The sequence below is a fragment of the Macaca nemestrina genome, chromosome 5 (genome assembly GCF_043159975.1).
Source record: "Macaca nemestrina isolate mMacNem1 chromosome 5, mMacNem.hap1, whole genome shotgun sequence".
Lineage (NCBI taxonomy): Eukaryota > Metazoa > Chordata > Mammalia > Primates > Cercopithecidae > Macaca > Macaca nemestrina.
This window is the reverse complement of record NC_092129.1, coordinates 18218402-18238586: the sequence shown is the minus strand read 5'-3', so window position 1 is coordinate 18238586 and position 20185 is coordinate 18218402.

Here is a 20185-nt window from a genome sequence, read left to right as displayed (position 1 = left end):
GAAGAAAGAGAGCATACAGGCAGTCTGTACATAATGTTGAAATAAAACCCTCTATTGTCCACCAAGACAATAGAACTAGTCTATAATAATGTAGTACAAGTAGAGCATAAATGACATAAGCCAGCAATGCAATCTTTGTTCCAGTGTAATCTTCCATATCAACCATCTACAATCTCCAGAGGTAAGAGAAAGGCCTTTCTTCCATTTCCCATAACTGGCCACCACTTCTCTCTCTCTCTGTCTCCTTGCTGCTTTCCCTTTGGGATGGCTAATCATGTTTGACAGCATAGGAACTGTCCTGAATCTTGGCCTAAACTGTTTGTATACATGAGAAAAATTAGTTAGCTTCATTGTCTGTTTCAAAATTTACAGGAGGTGTTTACTTTGGTGTGAAGAGATGTAGGAATACTGAGAAATAAGGTATGGGTGCCCACAGAAAAAGCACTGCTGTGGAAGATTTCATTTCAATTTCTATAAAAAAAAGTTGACATCTTTTCATAAGAATAGGAGATAAAGACACAAGTCATTACTAAAATAAAAAATATATATGTTGAAGAATAAAGCCAGAAGCACTGATTGGGCACACCGAAGCTGACAACAGATTCACTACTACCTGCTACTATGTGAGGCACTGGTGGATCCTGCAATGATGAATCAGGCTGGCATACTTCTGTCTACATGGAGATTACATGCATAGTGGGCCTTCTGCTCAAACGAAAAGATGAGCATCTGAGAAATATTGCAACTCTTGGAATGTTTTCTGAGCCTAACCAAATTTGAGCTCCTAACATTGCATGAGTTTGTTCATTACTAATCTTGCTGAAATCTATGATTTTAGCTCATATGCAGAAGTCAAAAATAGTAAATTCTCAAGATATGTCATGTCTTTTTATAACAAAATTAACCTTTTGCCTAAGAGAAAATTCAATCTGTTAAAAATAGTTAATGAATGGAAGGTATTAGTCTGTAAAGATAAAGAGAAGATTATTAAGAATTGAAAAAGCAGGCCAGGAGCAGTGGCTCACATCTGTAATCCCATAACTTTGGGAGGCTAAAGTGGGTGGATTCCCTGAGCTCAGAAGTTCCAGACCAGCTTGACCAATGTGGTGAAACCCCATCTCTACTAAAAATACAAAAATTAGCCTGGTGTGGTGGTGCATACCTGTAGTCCCAGCTACTTGGGAGGCTGAGGCAGGAGAATCCCTTGAACCTAGGAGGTGGAGGTTTCAGTGAGCTGAGATCACTCCACTGCACTCCAGCCTGGGAGACAGAGTAAGACCTTGCCAAAGAGTTTCAAAACCAACCAAACCCAACCAAAACCAACCAAAACAGGAGGACAATTGTGTATTTAAAAACCTGAAAGGGCTCTGGAAGAAAAAAGTGTATGCTGTTGTCTTTGTTTCGCTTAAGAACAGGAGAGAAAGGAAAGAATTACAGCACTCTTAACCCTCAACACGCTACTCTCCTCACACTGGAAAAGGCTGGTTAACATCTTTCTGGTGCACCTTTGGTTTTGACAGGTGTCTCAGTGTCTGTCATATAGACATGTGCAATAATACTATTGAATGAACAAACGTTCGCCTATTGCTGTAGGGGATATAACAGTGTCTTAGTTCTTTTGTGCTCCTATAACAGACTATCATAAACTGGGAAATTTATGGTAAATAGAAATTTATTTCTTACAATTCTGGAGGCTGGGAACTCTGACATCAAGTTATCGACATCTGGTAAGGGCCTTCATGCTGCATCATAACATGGTGAAAGGTATCACATAGCAAAAGGGGAAAAAAAGGAAGAAAGAGAGAGAAAGGGAGATGTAAAATGGGGCCAAACTCATTCTTTCATAGGGAATCCACTCCTGCAAAAACAAACAGACTTTCATGATAATGGCATTGATCCATTATGAGGGCAAAGCTCTCATGGCCTAATCACCTCTAAAAGGTTCCACTTTTTAATATTATTACAATGAAAATTAAATTTCAACATGGTTTGGGAAAGGACAAACATTCAAGTCATAGCAACCAGTGAACAAAAACAAAGACCTTGATCTCACTAACCTTATAAACCATAGTGGGAAACATATATTAGATACGTACATATTTTGGATTAAAAATATTAATAAGGAAAAAGGAAGCAGTTAAATGGAGAAAGTTATGGAACTGTAGAATTATGGAGTAATTTTTACACAGAAATTTCATGAAAGATCTCTTTGGTCAGGGGATATTTAGTAGAAACCTGATGTGAGGGAACATGCTGGGCAAATATCTAGAAACAAGGTCTCTAGAGAGAAAGAATGGCAATTGCAAAGGCCTTGGGGCAAGCATGTGGCTGGTATTTTTATAGCTATGAGGTCAGTGTGCCTGAAACAGTAAGCAGTGGCAGAGTAGAAGGTCATGAGACTGAAGAAGTGAAGAATGGATGAGTAGGCAAGTCATAGATGAATCTTTTAGGCAACATTAAAGAGTTTGCATTTTATTGCAAACAAGATGGGTGTATTAGTCTGTAATACTCTTAATTTATTAATAAAGAGTATTTATTATTTATTATATCAATACACTGCTGTAAAGAACTACCGGAGACTGGGTAATTTATAAAGAAAAGAGATTTAATTGACTCAGAGTTTCACAGGCTATACAGGAAGTATTGCTGGGGAGGCTTCAGGAAACTTACAATCATAATGGAAGGCAAAGAGGAAGCAGGAATATCTTACATGGCAGGAGAAGGAGGAAGAGTGCAAAGGGGAAGGTGCTACATAGAACAATCAGATCTCGTGAGAACTCACTATCACAAGAACGGCAAGGCGGAAGTTCAACCCCGTGATCCAACACCTCCCACCAGGCCTCTTCTCCAACATTGAGGATTACAATTCCACATGAGATTTAGGAGTGGAGACACAAATCCAAACCATATCAACAGGTAGTTTATTCAGGGTCATAAATGAAGCTGTGAGGACTACCTATTTCAGAAGTGATCTTGAACAAAGGGAAAACAAGTCTACATTTCACCAAGAAAGTTTAGGTAAAATGTGCAAAATAATGTTTGGATTTTTAGGCATTTAATCATTGGAAAAGTTTATTAAAGAGCAAGAATAAATCTCATTTCCTAGAGATCCTTAGAAAAACACCATGTTTATTTGACATAAAATGCCACCTAGAGAAAATAATCAATGTGCTTTTTTCCTCCAGCCACTTATGCTAATCAACAATCAATTCGATTGACCATGTAATCAACTGATTTAGTAATTAAGACCACCAGGAAAGCTGGAATATATTCAACTCCTGTGTCTATTGTTTCATCAGTAGGCACTTCACAGGGGAAATATCCATTTGACTGTCTCCAGGACAGTGATTCTGCCATTATTTGACCCATGAACAACTTCAGTAGGTCTTCAGTTATTTGTTCTAGAAAAAACATTTTTAATACATATTTTTTGAGAGAATATTGCTGGGGGCTGGTTAAGACATGAAGGCAACTTTGGATGGAACATGATTTGATATTCTCTCAAGCTGATATCTAAACAATGTTAATACAATAGTCATCTAAGTGGAAATACAGAAAAATGGGTTGCCTTTTATTAAGTGTTATGTACAAACCAGGTTCTTACTAATTTACTTTCAGTGTTCAGTACTATTATTCTGCTAAAAAATGTGGCAAAGCTTTCTCTATGCTTTGTGAGCTCTTCTTTTCTTTACTGTGTTCTTCTGCAATTTTCCAAAGCCTCAATTTGTTGAAGGCATACTAAACGTTTAAAATTTGAAAAATACAGTGTTTCCATAAAGAGCACAGTATTGGATGCTTTTCATGGTCAGAATTCAGCTATCTGTGATCATAATTTTCAGTTGATGGCCACCACTATTTCCCCCCAAAATACTCAATAGCAATGGGCTTGCCCTAGTGAAGAATATTTCCTCTATTTTTCTTAAGGGCACTAGGAATGAGATCAGTGCACACTGATTCCTGTAACATTTTGGTGACCTTTATAGATTAGTGAAAATTGCCCAGCTGGCTGGTTCTACTCTTTTGTATGTATGTAGGTATGTATGTATGTATGTATGTATGTATGTATGTATTTATTTATTTATTTTTAATCTTGCTTCTTCTATAATGACTCTACTCTTAACGTGGTCATATAAACATGTTGCAAACAACAATGCTGCCCAGAACTTGCCCAGGAGCCATGTAAGGACTTCACAGGCCAGCTAAGACTCAGGCAGGGTGGCCAGGGGCAGTTTGAAGAAGTGTGGGACTTGTGGTCTCAGACTCCTCCCCTACCTCCTTTATCATCCCCATGGAGATTGTAATGTTCTCTTCTCTTTCCTGCGAATCATTGCTTGAGAGGCTTATCTTATTCCCCTTGCAAAGCACAGTGCTTGCAAAAGTAAGGGATTCATATTTGTTTGTTGGTTTTTAGTTTGTTTGTTTTAAAGAATGATGATGGATGCTCTAGTTGCTTTTAAAGAGTTAAATGATGTTTGCACTTGCTAAGAAGTCACAGTCTCCAGATGGTAACCTTTTTCACAGGACTCAGGCTGAAGAGCCACACAGCCCTGCTCACTCTTTTCTTCCCTTCTCTTCCCAGACTCCTCTGACAGCATGTTTTGTTAAGATTGGGACCATTAACATAGATTCTTTCCAACAGCAAACCAAAATTTCATGTTGGCAAAGCGTGAACTCAGTTCTGGGAAGGAAAAGTGAAGGATGTCTTGCTCTAGTTCACCTCCAGGAATTTCTGGTAGATCCATAAGCTACATGAGACAAAGAACAGATAAAAATTCCCTATTGTCGTGGAGATCAGGGATACTTGTGTAATTCTAAACTACATATTTTTGGTTTTAAGCAGTCTATTTGTCTAAGTCTCTCCACACATGTTTTTCCCCCACCTCCCTGTCCATGGACCTGCCATTACACACTCAGTCCATGTGTCATCCAGCATTAAAAGCAATTTATTTATTCGTGCATCTTATCTGTGGTATGTGAGAAGTTCTGGATGAGATCAGGCAGAAGAGTGGTGCCAAAACATAACATCCGTGATTATAACATCAAGACTTTTAAAAAATACTGTTGTATGGTATCAGTGATAATTGGGCCTAATAATAATAAGAAGTATTACATGGCAGTACAGATAGAGTATTCTATATGCAGAAAAGAATTTGGAAATGGGGTTGAGACAAGATGGTATGCATCTCTGGTTGGGATACGCTGGACAGAGAACTACCACACATTCATTCACAAGTATGGATGCTGGGTTCACACTTGGGCCTTGGATGTAGGAATTGCCCCTTTCTGGTATGCCTTTAGGGCAGCCTCGAAGCTAGTAAGAAAACAAGTCTCAAAAAAGCCATTCTGTTATCATCTAGCTGCTCAGCTTCAGACGGGTTTCTACTGGGTGGCTTCTGATGTCTTTTCAAGGTCACGGCCCTCAACTGCCTTTGCCCATCACTACTTCCCAGAAAAGCCGAGTCTCTCATTACTGCCCCAGACACTATTTTTCTGATGCAACGTGGAAGGTAGAGTGGGATGGTGGGAAGGAGAGGGCAAGAAGGAATCTCTCAGATTTTTTTTGAGACAGAGTCTCACTGTCATCCAGGCTGGAGTGCAGTGGCGCTATCTCAGCTCACTGCAACCTCCGCCTCCCGAGTAGCTGGGATTACAGGCACCTGCCTCCATACCTTGCTAAGTTTTGTATTTTTAGTAGAGACGAGGTTTCACCATGTTGGCCAGGCTAGTCTTGAACTCCTGACCTCAGGTGATCCACCCACCTGGGACTCCCAGAGTGCTAGAATTACAGGCATGAACTACCACATCCAGCCCCTCAGATTATATTTTGAAATCATTTTCACTGAAAGTTTTATTTAGACACTGATATATGCAATGGGAGCAACCAGATTTATTCATTTGGAGAGGAGGAGGCAGCACGGTAGCTCTGGAGGGAAATCCACCCCAGATGCTGCTGTTGAACTCAAAGACCTTACAATGGGGAGGGAGGTACAGGCTTCTCTGAAAAGCACATTTCCTGTTCATAAAAGCTTCCTTATATTGAGTGCCTATCAGGAGTTATCTAATTTAATCTGCATAATCGTTCTGTCATGTAGCTATTATTATCTGTATTTTATATATTGGAAAACTGAGACGCAGAATTCTGAAATAACTTACCCAAGATCTCATAACTAGTAAGTGGAAGAACCAGTATTCAAACCAAGAGCGCTTTATGTTCAAAGTGCCTATTTTTTCCAGAAAATAAACTGCGTCTTAGCTCATACTACTTTGGAGGAAATGTTAGAATAATTTAATAAAACTGATTTTAAGCTTTGAGGCACAAAGAGAGTGATCTTTCCACGGTGTGCACAATTTGAATATCTTGGCCGTGGGTAGAGCTGTTGGTGATAAAAAAGAGGGTGCTGATTAATTCTTTCTCTGCCCCTCGAGAATCACCCTTGCCCTTCTGGGGAAATTGGGAGTGAGATAGTGTTGGTCACCGTTTTGTGGGGATGTATCCATAGCAAATGCAGAACCCTGAGGTTAGCCTGGCTGAGGGGTAACTCCTCTGGGATTCAGCCCAGAATCCCATGAATCCCATGAATAAATGATGTATTTATTCATTACATAAATACAAAAGTTTGAGCAAGTCCCCAAGTCTCTCCATATGGGGCCAGGGGTGATGGCCCAACCTGAGTCTGGAATCCCACCTGCCAGAGAGTGACACCTGGGACGTCGATGAGTACATTCTCTGTGCCAATGGCAAAGGCTGCACAGTGAGAGAAATAATCATTCTTCCCTAAGCAGTTGAAACCTGAGCTTTTCATTTCATGATACTAATCACCAAGTAAACAGCTCTTTTATGCTAACATCTGTGTGAGGGCTGCTTCCCACACCAGCCTCCTTCCGGCCTGCCTGTTCTCACTGAAATACCAGCAACATCATGGGGACACTTAACCCTGAAGGTTATCCTTGGGCTCTCCCAGGGCCTATGACATGTTCCAGAGAGGCTTGGTCTTAGGGACTTTTCATTTCCTCAAGGGGGTAAGTGACTCCTTTGGTGTGCAAGATGTGTGAGCTGCCTTGGCAGCTGCTGAGACCCATTCAGAGACCTCTGTGCCATTTGCCTGGATTCTGGAGTTTCATACTCCTGAAAGTGCCTGGTTAATTTGCTGGGAGAACTGACAGCTTGAGCATAACTCTTCGTTTGCTTTAACTTTCTTATTTGCCTATTATCAGCCAGTTCATGAAGCAGTTCCCATACACTGTGCCAGATTTATAAAGTGTGAATTCAATTCTGTCCTTGGCCTTCTCTGCCCAACCCCCATCATTTCCTTATTGTAGTTTCTCTTAAAACACAGCCACGTTTCCCTTCTAAAACCCTTAGTAAATCCTGCCAGATTAATGAATGGGGGAAAAACGACAATCGCTTATACAATTTCATATGTAGGTTATGAGCAGTCCCTGTTCTCTGAGATCCTCCTTACTGTGTTCCTAAGAGTCCAGGGCAGTTATTATGCTCCAGGTTTTACAAGAGGAAAAACAGAGACCATTCCTTTTCTTTTTCACTGCCAAAGGGGCGGGGTGGGGCGGGAGATCCAACCCTGAAATTAAGTGAATTGAAAATGAAGTCAAAGGAACGAGGCCTTCCGTCTCTAAGCTCAACACTTTGTGATTTGCTTGATTACACTTCCCTCAGCCCCTCCCTCAAATCTCATAGGCACAGACTCATTACTCCATTAGGATTTGGCTGGGGAGGCCTAAAGGACAATGAGAACATACAAGAATCTGGCTGGGCTGCCAGAGTTAACAACTTCTCATGTGCAATAAAACCAGACAGCATTTTTGATGGACCACATTCTCATTGCATTCAAAGAGCTTTGGAAAGCTTCCATGGCTGCTAATTTCAAATAAGCAAACATCCCGGAGGGATGTGAGGCAAAGATGTGTCCTTTGGGCTCGCCCCTAACATTTGCAGGGCCCAAGGCAAGAGTACAAACGGAGGCCCACAAACCATATGCCTAAATACTTAAAAATTATGATGCAAGCTTGAACATTCTTAAGTAAAACATAAAATATGTTCTACCCTCCCTTCATGACAAATGTATTTTCATTAACTATCTGGAGGCTGGGTTTGAATTTAGAGTTCCCTGACTCCTTGGAGTTTCATCCTGGAATTGGATGGCCAGGGAGATCGGGCCTCTCACTGCCTGGCCCATTACCCTAGGTCCTGGGTCTACCCCCATCTTTTCAGACCCTACCCCCATCCTACAATGCATGGGACCTCTCTAACTCCATCACAAGTGTCCAAGCTGCCTTAACACCCTCATCAACAGCCACCTCTGGGACATTCCTTAGCCTAAAGGCGTGCCTAGTCAGGTCCTAAGAAGTTGATTCTAGTTGATTGGGAAGGGAATTTTAGGGTCCTGGGAACTCAAAGCATGATTAAGGATGTGTTGGGGGTGGGGTGGGGGTATCTCTTTGGCCCCATGGACTCTTCTTTTCGTGAAGAGAAGTGCTGTTGAAAGAAGGCCAGGTTGCTCCCTTATAAGAAGCAGAGCAGCATCCTCTCTTGCTTGGATGTATGGATGGTACATACACAGTAGGTCTTTTATTTTTTAGTTTTTCGAGACAGTTTCACTCTTGTTGCCCAGATTGGAGTGCAATGGTGTGACCTCAGTGCACTGCCACCTCCGGTTCCCAGGTTGAGGTGATTTTCCTGCCTTAGCCTCTGAAGTAACTGGGATTACAGGAGCCTGCCACCACCCACGGCTAATTTTTTGTATTTTTAGTAGAGGCGGGGTTTAACCATGTTGTCTGGGCTGGTCTTGAACTCCTGACCTCAGGTGATCCACCCGCCCTGGCCTCCCAAAGTGCTGGGATTAGAGGTGTGAGCCACCACACCTGGCCTACAGCAGGTCTTTTAAAGGGAAGGTTTAATCTAGAAAGTGGACACCTGTCACAATGTCTGCTGGTAGAGGAGCTGCAGGGCCAGGTACTTGCTTCATGCAGTGAATGAAAATAGATATCTAGCTGCAGTGATTCTATTCTGGATGGACAGTGACATCACTTGGGGAAAATCCCCCATGAATCTACATGGATAGATTCTGATTTATTTAGTTTAGGGTAGGGTCCCGGCACAAGTGTTTTCAAAATGCTCACTGGTGTGATGATTAATAGTGAGTGTCAACTTGATTGGATTGAAGGATACAAAGTATTGTTCCTGGGTGTGTCTGCCAGGGTGTTGCCAAAGGAGATTAACATTTGAGTCAGTGGGCGCCAGGCGCCGTGGCTCACGCCTGTAATCCCAGCACTCTGTGGGGCTGAGGAGGGCGGATCACGAGGTTAGGAGATCCAGACCATCCTGGCTAACACGGTGAAACTCCGTATCTACTAAAAATACAAAAAAAAAAAAAAAAAAAAAGAAAAAAAAAAAAAAGAAAAAATTAGCCACGCGCGGTGGTGGACTCCTGTAGTCCCAGCTACTCCGGAGGCTGAGGCAGGAGAATGGCGTGAACCCGGGAGGCGGAGCTTGCAGTGAGCCGAGATTGCGCCACTGAACTCCAGCATGGGCAACAGAGCGAGACTCCGTCTCGGGAGAAACATACAAACAAACAAACAAACAAACATTTGAGTCAGTGGGCTGGGAAAGTCAGACCCACCTTAATCTGAGTGGCATAATCTAATCAGTTGTCACCGCAGCTAGAATATAAGCAGGCAGAAAAATGTAAAAAGGGAGACTGGAGGCCGGGCATGGTGGCTCATGCCAGTAATCCCAGCACTTTGGGAGGACAAGGCGGGCAGATCACCTGAGGTCAGGAGTTCAAGACCACCCTGGTCAACATGGTGAATACCTATCTCTACTAAAAAATACAAAAATTAGCTGGGCATAGTGGTGGGCACCTGTAATTCCAGCAATTTGGGAGACTGAAGCAGGAGAATCACTTGAACCAGGGAGGTGGATGTTGCAGTGAGCCGAGATCGCACCACTGCACTCCAGCCTGAGCAACAGAGCGAGACTCAATCTCAAAAAAAACGAGAGAGACTGGCCTAGCTTCCCAGCCTACATCTTTCTCCCGTGTTGGATGCTTCTTGTCCTCAAACACCGAACTTCAAGTTCTTCAGTTTTGGAACTCGGACTGGCTCTCCTTGCTCTCAGCCTTCAGATGGCCTATTTTGGGACCTTGTGGTCCTGTGAGTTAATACTTAATAAACTCCCCTTTATATCTATTCCATTAGTTTTGTACCACTAGAGAACCCTGACTAATACACTAGGTGATTCTATGTGCATCCAGGACTGAGAACCACTAGGCCCACCCTAATGTCTTTGCTTGTCATACACTACGGCATTAAACCTTTGTACCTACCTGCAAAGAACTCAAAGCCATTATGACCCCGGAAAGGTTCATTTCTGGAATAACATCTTCCACATTGTAACTAACAATTAAATCTGTGCTTAGAGCAGTAAAACTTGTCTGCAAAGGTTCTGCTAGTGGTAGGCAGAAATCTTTTTTTTTTTTTTTTTTTTTTTTTTTTTTTTTTTTTTTGAGACGGAGTCTCGCTCTGTTGCCCAGGCTGGAGTGCAGTGGCCTGATCTCAGCTCACTGCAAGCTCCGCCTCCTGGGTTTATGCCATTCTCCTGCCTCAGCCTCCCGAGTAGCCGGGACTACAGGCGCCCGCCACCTCGCCCGGCTAGTTTTTTGTAGTTTTAGTAGAGACGGGGTTTCACTGTGTTCACCAGGATGGTCTCGATCTCCTGACCTCGTGATCCGCCCGTCTCGGCCTCCCAAAGTGCTGGGATTACAGGCTTGAGTCATCGCGCCCGGCCGGTAGGCAGAAATCTTAACTGGCATCTCCTTTGTGCTTCATGCAAGGTAAAACTCAAGATATTTAATATTTAACAATATTTATAGCAATCAATCAATACAAACAGACTCCGACTATAAAATACAGGTCGGTGATGTGGTTTGGCTGTGTCCCCACCAAAACCTCATCTTGAATTGTAGCTCCCATAATTCCCGTGTGTTGTGGGAGGGACCCATTGTGAGATAACTGAATCATGGTGGCAGTTTCCCCCATATTGTTCTCGTGGTAGTGAATAAGTCCCATGAGGTCTGATGGTTTTATAAGAGGTTTCCCCTTTTGCTTGGATCTCTTATTTTCTCTTGTCTGCCACCATGTAAGACATACCATTTGCCTTCTGCCATGATTCTGAGGCCTCCCCAGTCATGTGAAACTATGGGTCCATTAAACCTGTTTCCTTTATAAATTACACAGTCTGGAGTATGTCTTTATTAGTACATGAAAACGGACTAATACAGTTGGCTTTACCATTGCCTGATAAATTAATCTAGTTACTCTTCTCAGAAATCCCTTAAGATGTGCCCGTACCAGGTGACTTATAAGATGGTGGGAGATCTGGGACTCAAACCCAGTTCTTTTGACTCCAAATCCTGAGTTCTGTCAACTCTACCAGGCAGCTTTGCATAGCACTTCCGGTTGGCACAAACTGAGTTCTTCAGTCTAAAACATTGGCCTAAACCAGAAAACTTTAGAGAACTGTATTATCAGCCTCATTAAAAAAAAAAAAAAAATACCACCCTCAAAATGAATCACCCGGTCTAAATCCATAGAAATACAAAGGGGAAAACAACAGTTCAAAGCCTCTAGTTGAATAACAATTGTTTCTGGGACTAAGAAGTGGCTGTTTCATTCTGAACTTGATACATATATTATGACATTTACTTAGCGTGTAAGCCATCGCTAAGGGATAGCAATGGCTTACACTCAAGGCCTGCACATGCAGGATCTGTGACTGTAAGCTTGTAGGTACACTGTGACCCATGTAACTATAATACTTCGAAATCACAAAATCACAAGGCGGGGTGGGATCTTTCATGGTCATTAAGTCCACCTCTGCTTCTGGGAAAGTCTGCATTTAAGCCATCCCAGAGAGACAAAACTCCCCCATTTGGAATACAATTTCTTTCTCTCCTCAGCAGGGGAGCCTTCTATTCAAAGCCCAGGTCAAGACCTACCTTCCTGGCGAAGTAATTCATTGCGGATCTCTCCTCAGCAGGGCAGATTCAGGTTCTGGGGAATGGAATTTTATACAATTTGAGGGGTTTTCTTTATGATAAAGAATACAAAATCAGGTACAAAAGTGGATATTTATTTAGCATGAGAAAATGAAGCACAATAAATTACTGGAGTCTTTGAGCTTCAGGTCCTTTTCATATAAGACCTCTGGCAAATTTCCAGACATGCTTGCTTAGAATGCTTCCTGACTGCAGCCTGACTTTCCTGTTACACCTCTGAAAGTCCTCAAAGCCTAGCAGATTCCAACATGCTCAAGGCCTGGTAAATCTGCTTCTGCTCTTCAGCAAACATGTATGGGGATTGTTTATTTGTTGGTTTACCTATTTAGGTGCTTCATCATTTTAAAAGAATTTGAAGCAGAGACACTCTCGCTCTTTACACTCCTGCAATGTAGCACACATGGATTTGGCACACACCAGACTGTCATACTGCTCCTCACTTCTGCTGTTTCTCACTTCTCCTGCTCCAACAGCACTTGTAACCTGGCAAAGCTCCATTCATTCTTTAATACTTTTCTAAATGTTTCTAGACCAATTATTCTCAACTGGGGGCCATTTTGTCGCCCAGAAGACATTTAGTAATACAGGGAGACATTTTTGAGTTGAGTACCCTTCCTCTGTGAGTTGGGTACCCTTCCTCTGTGCTCCCAGAGCCAAATACACAGATTCTGTCTTTGCATTCAACATATTGATTATAACCATCTATACAGATGGTTGTATGTGTCTATTTCTCCCTTGGGATGGGGAGTCTTACAAAAAGCCACTTTTGTATTTTAGCAAACTTAGTATCCCTAGAACCTAAGAGGGAGCACACAGGAGGTGATCTGTCATGGTCATTGAAAAGACAGAACACTTCTACTTTTATCCAAACCATACAGTTCAGCATGTTTACCATATATTGTCTTGTTTTAAAATATTTCACTTGTGTAAATACTATCTCGTGAGAAAGACTATAAATTCATGTGGAAAAATATCATGTCTTTCTTAAACTTTTTCTCAATTTTCCCACAATACTTTTGCAGTACTAAGAATGTAATAGAGACTCAATGATTATTTGTAAATTACCGATTGGTTTCTTGCAAATCTCTATAAAGTGTTAAGTAATAGATGGATCAAGATAGGGTGGAGTAAATCAAGGAAGGTTTCTGATGGAGGTGTGCTCAAAACTGATTTTTGAAGCAAAAGAAGGAATATTTTAGGAAAGAGGGATTCCACATGGGAGACAGAAAATTAGAGGTAGGTATTTAGTGATGTTCTGTAATTTAAGAAAAATCTGAGTCTATGATGAATATTTTTGTGAGATTTAATCCACTAAGTACAGGAACATCTTGAGGTTTGTTGAATACACTTTTTTTTTTTTTTTTGGTAAGAGTTTCAAAGCCAATGTTGTGGTTTTAAAGTAATTAGAGTAGTATCTGATTGTCAGGGGTTAAGCTTCCAAATGTATCAATATATAGAACAACCTGATGGACAAGTGATTGCTATAAACTGAAATTACAAAAATGTTTTAAGGTCCTGAAAAATTTCCAAATAGCGGTGCTCTTTCTGTGTGCATAGGCCCTTTTGTGTGTAACAGAATCACTTAGGGGCTCACCCATGATGGAGAGGTTTTAGATTTTCTTTTTTTTTTTCTTTTTTTAAGTTTTTGATTTTGAAAAAATAGAGACAAGGTCTCACTATGTTGTTGAGACTGGTCTCGAACTCCTGAGCTCAAACAGTCCTCCCACCTTGGTCCCCTAAAGCGCTGGGATTACAGGTATGAGCCACCACACCCAGTCATGGGTTTTAGATTTTCACATTCATGACTCTCATTCATTTCTCTTGACAAGGTGACTGGGAGGGTGATGAGATGCCGTCAGATGAGAATAAGCACCCTTTACATAGCACCTTTTTCCCAGATGCTTTGTAGGTGAGAATCACAAGAATATGGAGGCTACAGAGAACTAATAGTTTTAAGAATTACACGAACACTTGCACATCTGTTTCACACTTTGTGGAAGGGTAACTCACGCCTTGTGGAATAGTAACAAGCAGGTAGGAGACACGCATGGCATTTTAGAAATTCCTTATGCCAATCCCAGTTCAGCCCAAATCCCACGCTTTGCTTCTGCTACTGCATACAGGGGTTTGCAGGATATCAAAGAACTCAGGGATGCTGGTGGGTAGTAGGGAGGAGACATCCCTGAGGCTTGAGGCTTCCATTAGTTAGACAAAGGCTAACTCTCTGCCTTATCACTTTCTGACTGATTTTTCTGGTGGATAAGAATGCATTTATTTTTCAGTTTGCCCTCTAGGCTGTGTGTTGAGTAATTATAGTGTGTTACCTCTATCATCTGATAGCTAGTGGGCCTGTCATCTTTTTTCTCCCTGTGCATAAAGCACACTGTGGATCACATGATAGGAACTAAGTAAATATATCTTGATTGATTGATTTGTGTTTTTTAAAGTGCTTCCTCTCAATACAATTGAGCCTCTGCTATGTCTCCTTATCACTGGCCCATTCTAACTTGTCCAAGACTTCACACTGCATAGATACTAGGTAAAATTTTGGCTGAAGGACTTTGCGTGTGTGTGTGTGTGTGTGTGTGTGTGTGTGTGTGTGTAGTATGTAGTCTCACTCTCTTGCCCAGGCTGGAGTGCAGTGGTGTGATCTCAGCTCACTGCAACCTCCACCTCCCTGGTTCAAGTGATTCTCCTGCCTCAGCCTCCCATGTAGCTGGGATTACAGGCGCCTGACACCAGGCCTGGCTAATTTTTGTATTTTTAGTAGAGTTGGGGTTTCACCATGTTGGCCAGGCTGGTCGCGGACTCCTGACTTCAAGTGATCTGCTCTCCTTTGCCTCTGGAAGTGCTGGGATTACAAGCATGAGCCACCACACCTGGCCTGAAGGACATTTTTTTTTTTTTTTTTTTTGAGACGGAGTCTTGCTCTGTCACCCAGGCTGGAGTGCAGTGGCGCGATCTCGGCACACTGCAAGCTCCACCTCCCGGGTTCATGCCATTCTTCTGCCTCAGCCTCCTGAGTAGCTGGGACTACAGGCGCCCACCACCTCTCCCGGCTAATTTTTTTTGTATTTTTAGTAGAGACGGGGTTTCACCGTGGTCTCGATCTCCTGACCTCGTGATCCGCCTGCCTCCGCCTCCCAAAGTGCTGAGATTACAGGCGTGAGCCACTGCGACCCGCTCTGAAGGACATTTTAACGTTATTTCCTTTTCATGGTAATAGACACACCTGTATTACTCTCATTAGTTTAGATAATTACAGAAGCTGGTTATTAGAAGCCCTGATTTAACTTAAGTTATATTTTATTTCAAACATGGAGGAGTGGATTATAGGTAGCTACTGATTTTTATCCACCAGCCCCTGAAAGCTTTCTCATCTTTCTCCCTGTGTAACAGACATTGCACCTCCAAACATCTAAGTAGGCAGTAACAAGAACTGGCCAAGTATTTCCCTGGCCATGGAGATGCAGTTAAAATTTGGGCCTATGAGCCAAACAAAGCCAGTTAGATTCCTTCTCTGCTTTAGCTACATGGGAACCAGGAGAAAGGAATAACCTGCTTCTGATGGGGTTACTAAACAAAGGGGATGTAAATCTAGAACTTCCTTCAGCCACTTTCGTGGGCTGCTCAGAGGGAACCCTCATTGTATTCCAGCGTAAGGGAGCTCAACTACAAAAGTAGGGCTGAGAGATGAAGGGATGACAGATGGGAAAGAAGAAGGAAAAAAAGGATCAAATATTGGACACTCAACATTTATGCGTTTATCCTCAGATTTAGCCATGCTTTAAGCCAGTGCCTCCCTTGGATTTTCATTTTCAGAGTCAGTAACTATCCTCCTCCTTTGTTTTCTTGCTTATTCATTTAAATTGGTTGGTTGCCACTAACCACCAAAGGAATTCTGATTAACATCATCTGTGGACTATGTAGGTGGCTTATCCAAACCAACGTGGTCACATTTGGACAGGAATATATTTCACTATATTTTGTTCCATAAAAGAACTTTCACAATTGAGTGTAGTAAGTCCTCAAATTGAAGAAGTGATTAACTTTTGTTATTATGATTGTTTGACTATTAAATCTATCAATCATGTAATGCTCTTAACAGCACATGGCTCTAATTATTTGCTGACTATCATCATTATCATCATCGCCATCATCATCATCATCACCATCATACTAGGTGTTCACTAAAGGTTATTGAGATGGGGACTAGGTTGAGAAATTTCCTGGAAGCCAGATAGTGTTACATTTATATGCTGTGCAAGAATATTTTTGCAGGTGGTACAACGGGTTTTGTCTATATGACTGTAGAATACGGAGTATAGTGTGCTTCATGAGATTTTTGTTGTGTTTGTTGTTTTAAGAAATTCTTCTCTCGGCCAGGCGTGGTGACTCACACCTGTAATTCTAGCACTTTGGAAGGCTGAAACTGGAGGATCACTTGAGCTCAGAAGTCTGAGACCAGCCTATGCAACATAGTGAGACCTTTGTCTCATTAAACAACAACAACAACGACACCAGAAAAAAAAAAAAAAAAAAGGGGAAGTCTCCTCTCTATTTGGCAACATTCTTAGAGCCTTTTCAAGCTAGTTACATAAGTGTATTTGGAAGGAGTTGGCAAGATTTATTTTTACACAGAAAACCAATGCATTACTTTGACCATATATACACAAGGTGAGACAAAAGGTAGCTTATAAATATGGGCTAAGACAACTTCAGAAACCAAACACAAGCCTATTTTTTTTTCATGAGTTGTAGTTCAGATAACCTATAAGATCACTTTAAAGAAAAACAGAATTTTCTGTCACTTATGAACTAAAAATTTTAAAGAAATTTAGAAGTGAGAATTAATGAGAATTGATGAGAACATGAGAATTGATTATTGAAATTAATCCCAACTTAAGCAAAAGTTGTCATAATACGTTGAGAAGCACACATGTCTGTCCTCTGACTGATGAGGCAATTAAAACCAATTTTGGTGAATAAGGTCAATTATAACAGGGTAGGAGACTACAGTTGCCAAAATCTGGGGAAGCTTAGTAAAAAGACAGAAACTGAGAAAATTCTAACTCTTTAAAAATCAGCCATTTTTGCCCAAGAGGATGCAAGTTGAAAACGTCTTTGTTTTTTCACTCACAATTTTATTTCTGTTCTCACACCCCACCCTCCTTTACATGAATATTAAGGACTAAGGCTTTAGCAACAGGCTTTTGGTTCTGGGGGAGCGAGGGGTAAAGGGAAAAGTGTTGTGTATGGCTTTTCATATGCTAATAAGTTGATTCCATGACAACCATTGAAAAAAGAAGGGCTGGAAACAAAAGCTGCAGCCAGAGAGAGGATCAGGGCTCTTTCAGGGACGCTGTAAGAATAACAGCCAAGACTCCCTCCTCTGAAAGGTATCTGATGGCCGCTTGTCAAAGGGCTTTGTTTTAATAGTGCAGAGTCAGTATATAATTAATGCAGACTTTTATGAATCCAAATTTTACCCTCAACATTGCTTCTATTTTAAAAAGGAGTGAATAAGAATCTGAAACCAAGAGGATGTGTCAAATCACTGCTCTCATTCAGGACCTGGAAGTGAGTCCATCCAGGGTAGGTTAGTAGACTATCAGTTCCAATGATCATACACTTCAGTTTTAAGTAAAAAGGTCAAGGACTTTTATCCTTGAGTCTAAGAAGGTGTTTAGAGATGGTTTAGAGGAAGTGCAATGGGAAAGGCTTGCTCTCCTCTTCAGGCAGCCTTTGAACAGCATAACATGTTATTTCCAGTGACATGTTGAAATTGTCCAGGATGCAGACAAGAGCAAGCTGTAGAATGCTGATGGCATCCTGGATTTCCCTGACCTATGAAAGAAATCACGACTGGCTGCTTATCTTTCCAGAAATATAAAGTGACATCTTCATGCCAGATACCCTAATGTCTAGTACAGCTAAATTTTTACTTGAGCTTTAGTAGTCACACATATGAATTAGCTGTTGTATCATGCTAACACAATGCATTCCTTCTAGCTGGTTCTTAAATACCATAAAGTATTGCATTCAGTTATAATGCTGACTTTACTACTATTCTGTCCAGCCCTGTTTTTCTCTCATGTGCATTCCCTGTCTTTGATTGAATTATATTAAATTCCTCTTTTTTGTCCCCTTTAAGTAGCTGCCAAAAACTTGACATGAGTAACTTGTGATACAGTGTTTTCTCTGTTTGGACGGACACAAGAGCTTTCATCACAATGGAATGCTTATGGAATTACATATTTCAAAGGACACTAACACGAAAATACAACTTCATTCAGAGTCAGGTTACAATGATGAATAGTAATGCAACAATGACCACTAAAAGAATTTGCAATTTGCTTTTAAAGTATTGGCTTTGGTCTTCAGTGATTATAAAATGTAATTCATGTTTTGTCCTTATAAACTTTATGAACTTAAATGAATCTCGCTTTCATGCTATTTGTGACTGTAGTAGTGTTGTTTGATGAAAAGAAAAGAGATATTGTAGCTATTTGATGAATCAGAATTTAAGATCTGACCAATATTGTTACCAAGATTATATAATAAAATTTGCTGGTTTTCTTAAAATAATCTTATTTTTCAAATGCATATTTTACTCAATATCTGCAGTATGGAATTTATCATCTTCCAATATTTGGTAAAAATCATTGAACCATTCGTTCACTCAACAAATTTTTAATAAGTGCTTATTGTGGACTAGAACTGGTATGAATTATATAGATACAAGCGTAATGATATGACTGCTTTTTTCTTGAAAAATATAGTTTAGTGAATGAATAATTATGTTAACAAATAATTATAGCTTTTGTCTTTTTTTTTTTTTTTTTTTTGAGACAAAGTCTTGTTCTGTCACCCAGGCTGGAGTGCAGTGGCTGAACTTGGCTCACTGCACCCTCTGCCTCCCACGTTCAAGTGATTCTCCTGCCTCAGCCTCCCGAGTAATTGGGATTACAGGCACCCGCCACCATGCTCGGCTAATTTTTGTATTTTTAGTAGAGATGGGGTTTCACTATGTTGGCCAGGTTGGTCTCAAACTCCTGACCTTGTGATCCACCCTCCTTGGCCTTCCAAAGTGCTGAGATTACAGGCATGAGCCACTGGGCCTGGACAGCTTTGGTCATTTTTCATATCTTATCTCATCCAAAATTAAGATTTACTGTGGCTTAAGTAGATACATATCATAAAATATAAAAATAAAATAAATGAAAATAAATAGGTGAAATAAAATCAAAACAGGAAAATAAAATAAAGTAAAAGTAGGAATAGGTTGAGCTCTAGACACCGGTCAGAAAATTCTGTATTGTTGCCAGAAGCGAATCACAAATGTAACCCTGATTTGCTCCAATGGGTATTTACAAATTTAATCTTTTACATAAGAGCAAAACCAACCAGAGGCTCATGATAAGCAAAGCTTTTATTTGTATCAGGATGTAAGAGAAATTTCTCTCCTAGACCTGTGAAAAGTGTATTCAGTGAGATGCAGTGGTACATTCTCAACAACATAACTAAAATAAATGCAATAAAAGTCTCTATAAATATTTTGTGTACTATTCCTCAGTGCAAACCAGGACAAACTAAAATTTAAAGTGCTTACAATAGCCACAGATCACTAAGGAAAGGAAATTAGCCCATAGTTGGCTGGCCTACAAGCAGCTGTGCTCTGTACCCTATAGCTTCCCTTCTAACACACAAACACACACACGCACACACACACACTTGCACACACACACACACTTGTGCAGATAACTAGTGTCCCAATTACAAACATTATGGCCACAGCTAATTGGCCTGGGGATAGGAGGGGCATTTGACTGAAGAGTAACTGGTGTTTACAGACTGGCTAGTGGCCTACAAGGCCATTTGACAAAAGAGCTTTGCTTAGAAAGCATGACTGAAGTTGAGAGAAAACAACTGGATGTTTCCTTTCAGGATGTTTGAAGACAAGAGGTACAAAGCGGAGGCAATTATTTGGAAGCGTGGGCAGGAACTGAAGGGCCAGGGAGAAAAGTTAGGTTGCAGAGGCCAAGAGGCCGCTGAGACAATACATAGGCACAAAGGGAAAAGGACACACAGAGGTGATGATTTTGTTGGGC